The sequence below is a fragment of the Bufo bufo genome, chromosome 5 (genome assembly GCF_905171765.1).
Source record: "Bufo bufo chromosome 5, aBufBuf1.1, whole genome shotgun sequence".
Taxonomy (NCBI): Eukaryota; Metazoa; Chordata; class Amphibia; order Anura; family Bufonidae; genus Bufo; species Bufo bufo.
In genome coordinates, this window is record NC_053393.1 from 464,293,573 (window position 1) to 464,303,997 (window position 10,425).

General features: G+C 39.7%; 1 long non-coding RNA gene across 1 annotated transcript; it reads right to left on the reverse strand.

The window, feature by feature from the left end:
- Window positions 1–759: 759 nt before the first annotated feature.
- On the reverse strand, window positions 760–9,680 carry LOC121000690. The gene is made up of 3 exons (XR_005778879.1): window positions 9,671–9,680; window positions 6,118–6,121; window positions 760–992 (listed from the first exon to the last, which is right to left on the reverse strand). It is a non-coding gene; the product is annotated as an uncharacterized LOC121000690 (long non-coding RNA).
- Between the last annotated feature and the right edge of the window lie 745 nt (window positions 9,681–10,425).

Below are 10,425 nucleotides of genomic sequence, written 5' to 3' on the forward strand. Positions count from 1 at the left end.
TGTGTCATCTGAGGTACTTTGTGTAAATGCACAATCTTAAATAAGCAATTCTACACCAAGCATGCTTATGTATATGCATGGTAATGTCCTGTACATCAAATTTTGGGGTGAAAACTAAGCAGTTATAAAGAAAAAGCGTAAAACAAAGCAGCAAATAAAACACTCCCATTTTTGTGTCAACCTTCGAGAGATCTGGGCATTTTGTGGGTTCAATGGTAGTGTGTATCCTTTGTATATTCAGTTGTTGTGGTCCATAGCCAGTATCATCTCTCTATGGGTTTATTCACACAATACTTTATTATATTATTCTTATGGCATTTTTTTGTTACCTCATTTTTTACTGTTTCAATTTGACATTGTAAATATGCTTTACACCTCATTTGTCTTATGAAAGCAGCAGAGTTGAAGTGTAAGCACTGGTGGCTGGTGGCTACATCTTTGTCCACGTGTATAATCGTTCATATTTTACAGGGGTTTTCTGGGATTACTATGGTTTTTAACAGATATGCTTGCAGCATGGAGTTGCTTACCTCATGTACATCTTCCCCATGATTTTTTTTTTACAATTTGGATTCTCTTGACTTGTTTTCACTATGTAAAGCAATCCCTCCGGTTTGTTTCCATCCTGTATGTAGCACTTCCTGTTGCTGTATCCAACCAAACCCATGATGCACTTCTTCTTTCTCTGCTGCAGCTACAGCACTGCCCCTAACAACGCCCACCAAGTTTATAGCTCCTCCCATCCAGCAAGTTATGTAGACACTCCCCTCTCACTGCCCCTAATAACACCCAGCTAGTTTATAGCTCCTCCCACCCGGCTAGTTACTTAGACACTCCCCTCTCACTGCCCCTAACAACGCCCAGCTAGTTTATAGCTCCTCCCATCCAGCAAGTTATGTAGACACTCCCCTCTCACTGCCCCTAATAACACCCAGCTATTTTATAGCTCCTCCCACCCGGCTAGTTACATAGACACTCCCCTCTCACTGCCCCTAATAACACCCAGCTATTTTATAGCTTCTCCCACCTAGCTAGTTACATAGACTCTCCCCTCTCACTGCACCTAACAGCACCCAGATAGTTTATAGCTCCTCCCACCCAGCTAGTTACATAGACACTCCCCTATTTCTGCTCCACCCATGGACATGACACCACAAGAAATAAGAAAGAACTGCACAGCCCAGAACGGAAGATAGGAGCAAGAAAGGTAAAAGAAATGCATTACAAAATTACAGCAACCTTTATAAACAATTATTTTAAAGGATATTGACGCAAAACAGACAACTCCTTTAAGCCTCTGGGTTTGGTCTCGTTAAAGTAATGTAGACAACCAATGGTAATAATAGGCATTAGAAAAACTTTTTGTAGACCTAACAAACTTTATGTCCAAGTTTAGAGCACAGCAGTACATAATCCATCCTCATTTAATGCAGCTTTTGCACAATATGAGAAGTACATATATTGTGTTATTATGTTACTTTGTGCCTTTTTTTTTAAACGGAGATGCCACATAAACTGACTGGTTTATAAAGAGAGTTAAAACGTTAATTATTTCTCGCCCCCTCTAGAGGTATTCGGATTTAGCAAATCTTTTTTTGTTTTGAAAGCGGTAAGCAGAATACCATCCCCGGCTAAAATACACAACGACTGATCTCATAATACATGAGATACCAATCCAAATATTTCAGCATAAATGACTTTACATTCAAGTAAGTAAATTAACCATAAAAATAAAGGGGGGAGGGGCTTCAGGGAGGGGGTGCAGAAAGAAAATATCACAAGAAAGAATAAACTGCAGATAATAAGCACCAATCTGGTGTTGAATGCAGCCCAAAATACCAATTGTTTTAAGTCACGACAAAGACAGCTGAATGCTCATCTTGTGCGTACAGGGAACGGATGATTGCCTGCGATGAGTATCTTCTCTCACAAATAACAGTTTTTTCGTTCTTAATTTTCTGCTAAATTGGAAGCTAACTGCTTCCCACATTGTCATCGGAACACCTGCAGCTGCGCTGGATCTCCACACACCATTTCTTTTAGGTAAAACAGCACCCCGCTTCCTTCATCTCATCATTATGCCTCTGTCTTGCTTTCATTACTCGGCAGCGCTAATGATTCAGGCAGGCTGGACAGTCATTAAGTGACAAGCAAATGATACTGTATGCAACGTGTGACTAATCGGTCTGAACAAATGAAATCACAGACTTGCCTTTCCCATCATTCAATTCACAAACAATAGCAATGTGGTGCACAGCAGGTAGTTCAGTTAAAACCAGCCTTGTAAAACAAATTTCCTGCAGCTGTTTAAGTGCGCTGCCATGGATTTGATGCCTCGACTAGTGCACGGAGCCCAAAAGAATGGGGGGAAAAAAGGAGGCTTTGGAATGGGAGGGAGAGAGCAATCTCCTATACATATATTAGAATAATGAAGGGTTTAGTGTCGTATTGGTATGTTTCTCATCTTTATAGATCTTGTGGATGACTATTGGATTAGCAAAACATGCATAATCATCCCTAATAATGAAACCAATGGGTGGAACAGTGTGGAACAAGCATTCTATTAGGAGGCCTCGGTGATCCTCGCTAATTATTTTTATTGGGACACCAAAGGGATACTTACAGAGAAGCTCAGTGTTCAGCGCATTCCTAGAGTGCCGCTTCCCAGAATCTATTAATTACAGATTACTCCCCCCCCCCCCCATTCAGAGGAAGGGTCCCAACTGGTATGTTATTGAGTATACATTGTAGAAAAGAAACTGGTATGGATTATACATAGAAAATTATCTATCTACAGTACCTGTCTATTTACAGTATCTATCTATGTAAGTATCTATCTAAGGCTTCTTTCACACTAGCGTTTTTTGCAGATCCGTCATGGATCTGCAGAAACGCTTCCGTTACAATAATACAACCGCATGCATCCGTCAGGAACGGATCCGGTTGCTTATATGGCCATGACGGATCCGTCATGAACACTATTGAAAGTCAATGGGGGACGGATCCGTTTTCTATTGTGTCAGAGAAAACGGATTCGTCCCCGTTGACTTACATTGTGTGTCAGGACAGATCCGTCTTGCTCCGCACCACATCGCAGACAGTGTTTTTCTGTCAGCGATGGGAGTGCAACCAAACAGAACGGAATGTATTTTGATGCATTCCGTTTCGTTCAGTTCAGTTTTGTCCCCACTGACAATGAATGGGGACAAAATTGTAGAGTTTTCTTCCGCTATTGAGATCCTATGACGGATCTAAATAGCGGAAAGGGAAGGCGCAGGTGTGAAAGTAACCTAAGTATCATCTATTATCTATCTTATCTATCGATCTATCTATAAATAAAACATTCCACAGCACTCCTGTAGAGATGGTGAAAAAAACAAGTGTCCTTTGTTCACACATGTCACAGCCTGCCCGGATTTGAATTATCTATCTAACTACCTACAGATCTATCTACAGTATCTATCTATCTATCTATCTATCTATCTATCTATCTATCTATCTATCTATCTATCTATCATCTATCTATTATCTATCTATCTATCTATTATCTATCTATTATCTATCTGTCTATTGATTATCTATCTATTTATTATCTATCTAGTATCTATCTATCTATCAATCATCTATCTATCTATTATCTATCTATTTATTATCTATCTATTTATTATCTATCTATATATTATCTATCTAGTATCTATCTATCTATTATCTATCTATCTATCTATCTATCTATCTATCTATCTATTATCTATCTATTTATTATCTATCTATTATCTATCTATCTATCTATCTATCTATTGATCTATCTATCTATTATCTATCTATCTATCTATCTATCAATCATCTATCTATCTATCTATTATCTATCTATTTATTATCTATCTATATATTATCTATCTATTATCTATCTATCTATCATCTATCTATCTATCTATCTATCTATCTATCTATCTATCTATCTGTAGTATCTATCTATTATCTCTCTATCTAGTATCTATCTATCTCATATCTATCTATTATCTATCTTTCTATCTAGTATCTATCTATCTATTATCTATCATATATATATTATCTATCTACAGTATCTATCTATCTATCTATCTATCTATCATCTATTTATTTATTTATCTATCTATGTATTATCTATCTATCTATCTATCTATCTATCTATCTACAGTACCTATTTAGCTGTATATCTAACTCTATCTATCTACAGTACCATCTAAAGTATCTATTTATCTGTCTCTCACTCTTATCTATTTAACATCTATCTGTTTCTATCTACAGTATCTATCTATCTATCTATCTATCTATCTATCTATCTATCATCTATCTACAGTTTTATATCTAGTTATATATCTGTATATCTAATTATCTATCTAACCCATAAATACTATGGGTTTGTGACTTTTGTAAACATTACTTGCACAAAAATATTAGCGCAAATGCTGGTTGATGAGGGGTGTGCTGCATCAAAAATTAAATACATTCTTCAGTGCCGCAGGTGATACCAAAACCGGCATAGAAAACTGTTATCTTAGCTCTGGTGAAGATGTATGTGTTCTTTTAGACAGATTCATAAATCCCCCTCAATGTCTTTCATAGTATCCCCTGTAAAAGGCATAAATGTTGCATTGAACATCAGTGAATAAACTACTTTCTTCATTGGAACCACTACAGTGCTGTGATTTCTGCTACAATATGGCCGGGGTGAGCAGAGTTATGGAAACCTCTGAGCCGGCTGCTCTCCACTGCTGCAGTAACTCCCATAGCGGTCAATTGGATGTACGCAAAGAGCAAACATAGCACATGTGAGTTACGGATACAAGGCTGTGCTATGGGAGTTATAGAAAGTCTATTTGGCCATCCCTGTAAATCTGTCTACCCCCAGCTGACGTTTCTTCTGGTTATTCCCATACCAGTGGAAGGCCGAGATGGGAATACTGCTTTAAATGTATGGCAGAATGAAACTATGTCATAATATTACATCTTGAAAAGCAAAGAGAAAAAAATGGAAGACAAGCGCTCATACAGCGAAGTCAATGAATACCTGCAAAATTATGCTTAGTTCTAACAGCGGAAATTTGTGCTGTAGTATATTCAAATATATTATACGACAGCAAAATACCCCAATATCAAAATCAGACACCTTCTAACTACCTCTTGGTCTCTATATTGGGTAATGTTGGTAAATCTAGTACAGTCGTGGCCAAAAGTTTTGAGAATGACACAAATATCTGTTTTCACAAAGTTTGCTGCTAAACTGCTTTTAGATCTTTGTTTCAGTTGTTTCTGTGATTTAGTGAAATATAATTACACGCACTTCATAGGTTTCAAAGGGTTTTATCGACAATTACATGACATTTATGCAAAGAGTCAGTATTTGCAGTGTTGGCCCTTCTTTTTCAGGACCTCTGCAATTCGACTGGGCATGCTCTCAATCAACTTCTGGGCCAATTCCTGACTGATAGCAACCCATTCTTTCATAATCACTTCTTTGAGTTTGTCAGAATTAGTGGGTTTTTGTTTGTCCACCCGCCTGTTGAGTATTGACCACAAGTTCTCAATGGGATTAAGATCTGGGGGGTTTCCAGGCCATGGACCCAAAATGTCAACATTTTGGTCCCCGAGCTACATAGTTATCACTTTTGCCTTATGGTGCTCCATCATGCTGGAAAATGCATTGTTCTTCACCAAACTGTTGTTGGATTGTTGGAAGAAGTTGCTGTTGGAGGGTGTTTTGGTACCATTCTTTATTCATGGCTGTGTTTTTGGGCAAAATTGTGAGTGAGCCCACTCCCTTGGATGAGAAGCAACCCCACACATGAATGGTCTCAGGATGCTTTACTGTTGGCATGACACAGGACTGATGGTAGCGCTCACCTTTTCTTCTCCGGACAAGCCTTTTTCCAGATGCCCCAAACAGTCGGAAAGAGGCTTCATCGGAGAATATGACTTTGCCCCAGTCCTCAGCAGTCCATTCACCACACTTTCTGCAGAAGATTAATCTGTCCCTGATGTTTTTTTTGGAGAGAAGTGGCTTCTTTGCTGCCCTTCTTGACACCAGGCCATCTTCCAAAAGTCTTCGCCTCACTGTGCGTGCAGATGCGCTCACACCTGTCTGCTGCCATTCCTAAACAAGCTCTGCACTGGTGGCACTCCGATGCCGCAGCTGAATCCTCTTTAGGAGACGATCCTGGCACTTGCTGAACTTTCTTAGAAGCCCTGAAGCCTTCTTAACAAGAATTGAACCTCTTTCCTTGAAGTTCTTGATGATCCTATAAATTGTTGATTGAGGTGCAATCTTAGTAGTCACAATATCCTTGCCTGTGAAGCCATTTTTATGCAACGCAATGATGGCTGCACGCGTTTCTTTGCAGGTCACCATGGTTAACAATGGAAGAACAATGATTTCAAGCATCACCCTCCTTTTACCATGTCAAGTCTGCCATTTTAACCCAATCAGCCTGACATAATGATCTCCAGCCTTGTGCTCGTCAACATTCTCACCTGAGTTAACAAGACGATTACTGAAATCATCTCAGCAGGTCCTTTAATGACAGCAAAGAAATGCAGTGGAAAGTTTTTTTGGGATTAAGTTAATTTTCATGGCAAAGAAGGACTATGCAATTCATCTGATCACTCTTCATAACATTCTGGAGTATATGCAAATTGCTATTATAAAAACTTAAGCAGCAACTTTTCCAATTTCCAATATTTATGTAATTCTCAAAACTTTTGGCCACGACTGTACACTGAACATACAGACTTCTTCTTGCTTATCTGTTAAAGGGGTTTTATGAGACGTTTATACTGATGACCTATCCTCTGGATAGTATATGATTTGTGGGAGTCAGTATATGATTTGTGGTAGTACAACACCCCGGACCCCTGGCCGATCAGCTGTCTGAGAAGGCTGCCCCACTCACAGTAGCTCCACGGCTTTCTCTTAGTGCTTCCTAGACCATGTGATATCACATTCATTGGTCACATGGCCTAGGCGCAGCTTAGCCCCATTGAAGTGAATGGGTCTGAGCCGTGATACCAAGCACAGCCGCTATACAATGTACGACGTTGTGCTTGGTGAGCAGAGAGAAGGTGGCGGTGCTACTGCGAGAGTCAGTGCCTTCTCAAATGGCTGATTGGCGGGGGTCCCAGGTGTCGAACCCCATGTCTCAGAAAACCCCTTTAATATGTTCTGTGCAGAAGCAGTTGAGGGCTGACAACAGCTTACACTATTGCAGGACAATGAGATATACCATTATGATAGTTATGTGGTATCCATGGTTGGGAGGGTTCCGTAAAGGGAACCGGTCACCGGGATTTTGTGTATAGAGCTGAGGACATGGGTTGCTAGATGGCCGCTAGCACATCCGCAATACCCAGTCCCCATAGCTCTGTGTGCTTTTATTGTGTAAAAATAAATGATTTGATGCATATGCAAATGAATCTGAGATGAGTCCTAGGTGTGACCCTCCCTCTACAATGCCAGTATAACACTTACGAACAGTCCCAAATAAAGCAGCATTCTACAGTAATAATATAGCGGTACCATGTTGTGTATACTGTAAAAAAAGAGCTTCTTTAGAAATTGAACATCAAACTGAAGATACACTACAGTCATATTTCATCCAGCTCATTTGGGCTGTTTCTAGTTTTACAAAGGACTCCCCATCCAAGCATCCCCAATAATCTGGGGCGCCAAACGTGAGGACACTGTACTAGATTATAAATATTAAGGTTTTTTATTGCTATATATTTTGCATATTTAAACACTGTGATTTAAGGATGTGTCCACATGGGATAGGGATGGATATGCTGCAGATTCTGACAGATGCTACTGTGGTAAACTAGTGGACGCACCCTAATAGTGCACTGTGTTAGGATTTTAGCATTTGTTGATAACTGGATCAAAGTCATTTATCCATCTTAATCCTCAGAATAGCAGCAGAGAGCTCAACCCGCAGTATTATTATTGTAATGAGTTGGGTGGTTTACAGGCTCATTACATTAATAGTGTTTGATAAATAGGTTGCAAAAGTGTGGTGGCCAAATGGAACAGAGCCAGAGCTGACTTAACTTCTATCCATTAATCTCCAGGACATGGCACACTGTGTATGAATACCTGCTTCTCAACTACTGTACAAAAGAAGATGCACATACAGTATGTGGATAATGTCACTATTATGTGGAGGCATTATTGAGGTATCATCATGTTGAAAACTATTTCTAGTTAACCCATTAATGGCCCATTATGTAACTTTACATCCTGCTTTGCGCTGTTTTTAAGGGATTATTCCAAGGAGATTTTTGGAATTAAATCAGAGTATATTAAAATAACAAAGCATTATTATTCACCTCACCCGCTTTTGCTCTGGTCCATGCTCAGCTTCTCTTCCTCATCTCAAGCTTGACAGACTGGAAATGGCTTGGGCGGCCTGTTTAGCCAATCACTTCCTTAGGCAGGTCAAGCTCAATCATTAAACTGTGCACACACTTCATCTTTGCTCACCGTCATGGATGAGATTCGTACACACCTCAACATTGAAACTGCAACACCAAAAAGGGCAATTTGTAAGGTTATGCAAATCATGTAAATAGCAAGTGTTGCTAAGATCTTAAAAGCAAAGTTTTTTTTTTAGCAACATGAAACCTCAAAAATCAGATCAGGTGATGTGGGATGATCGTGTAATGCCTCCTATTCATCAAGGTACCAGTTATCACCACTTTTTGAAAACTGTGAGAGACAGAATCCTTCAGAATTCTTTTACTGAGAGACATTGGTTTATCCCTCAGCAAATTGCTAAGAGCCTAGGCAGAGAATTCAGCACTGTTTAATGTTGTGTGTCCCAGTAGATGGGAGAACAACGACAAACTGGAATGACAGCATAGTGATCCATTCTGTACGATAAGTGAATTTAGATGTTGTACTCCAAGCCAAGACAAACCATCAGAAGACATTTGCACAACACTGGGTTACAAGCCAGACGTCCAGCTACAGGTGTTCCATTGAGTCTGGAAACCACATGGGCTATGCGATGAAGAGGCCTTCACAAGGGAATGTCACACTTGTCCTATGACTAGATAATAGTGTGGGGTGGCATAATGTACTGGACTATGCAGAGCTGAGTTTTGGAGAGAAAAGCCAGACACAGTGAACTTTTTAACATCTGGCTTAGCTCTATCAGACTGTAAACATGCACTTTTTAACTTCTGTGTTACCCGTGTCCCCATAGATTGTTATCTCTTACAAGAAGGGCCGTCATCCCTCTTGTTTTAATTGTTGACAAGTCTGTTACTATGTTAATTACAGTTGAAACCAGAAGTTTACATACACTATATAAAAAGAGACATATGCATGTTTTTCTCAATATCTGACATGAAATCCGAATAAAGCTTTCCTGTTTTTGGTCAATTAGGATTACCATAATTATTATTATTTGCCAAATGCCAGAATAATGAGAGAGATAGAGAATGTTTTAAGGCATTTTTATTACTTTCTGCAATGTCAAAAGTTTACATACACTAAGATTACTATGCCTTTAAACAATTCTGGACTGCCCATATGATGATGTCATGTGTTTGGAAACTTCTGTTAGGTTTGTTGGCAACATCTGAGTTAACTAGAGACACACCTGTGGATGTATTTAAATGCACACCTGAAACACACTGCTTCTTTGTGTAGCATCATGGGAAAGTCAAAAGAAATCAGCCAAGATATCAGGAAGAGAATTGTGGACTTGCACAAGTCTGGCTCAACCTTGGGTGCAATTTCAAGATACCTGAAGGTGCCTTGTGCATCTGTACAAACAATTATACGCAAGTACAAACAAGATGGGAATGTCCGGCCATCATACCGCTCAGGAAGGAGACGGGTTCTGTGTCCCAGAGATGAATGTGCTTTGGTCCGACATGTGCATATCAACCCAAGAACAAAAGCAAAAGACCTTGTGAAGATGATGGCGGAAGCTGGTAACATTGTGTCAATATCCACAGTGAAACGAGTACTGTATCAACATGGGCTGAAGGGCCACTCTGCCAGGAAGAAGCCATTACTCCAAAAGAAACATACAAAAGCCGGATTAAAGTTTGCAAACGAACACAGGAACAAAGACCTACATTTTTGGAGACCTGTCCTGTGGTCTGACGAAACAAAAATTTTAGCCATAATGACCATGGTTACGTTTGGAGGAAAAAGGGAGAAGCTTGGAAGCCCAAGAACACCATCCCAACTGTTAAACACAGGGGTGGCAGCATCATGTTGTGGGGTTGTTTTGCTGCAGGAGGGACTAGTGTACTTCACAAAACCGATGGCATCATGAGGAAAGAAGATTATGTGGAAATACTGAAGCAACGTCTCAAGATATCAGCCAGGAAGTTAAAGCTTGAAAGGAAATGGGTCTTCCAAATGGACAATGACCCAAA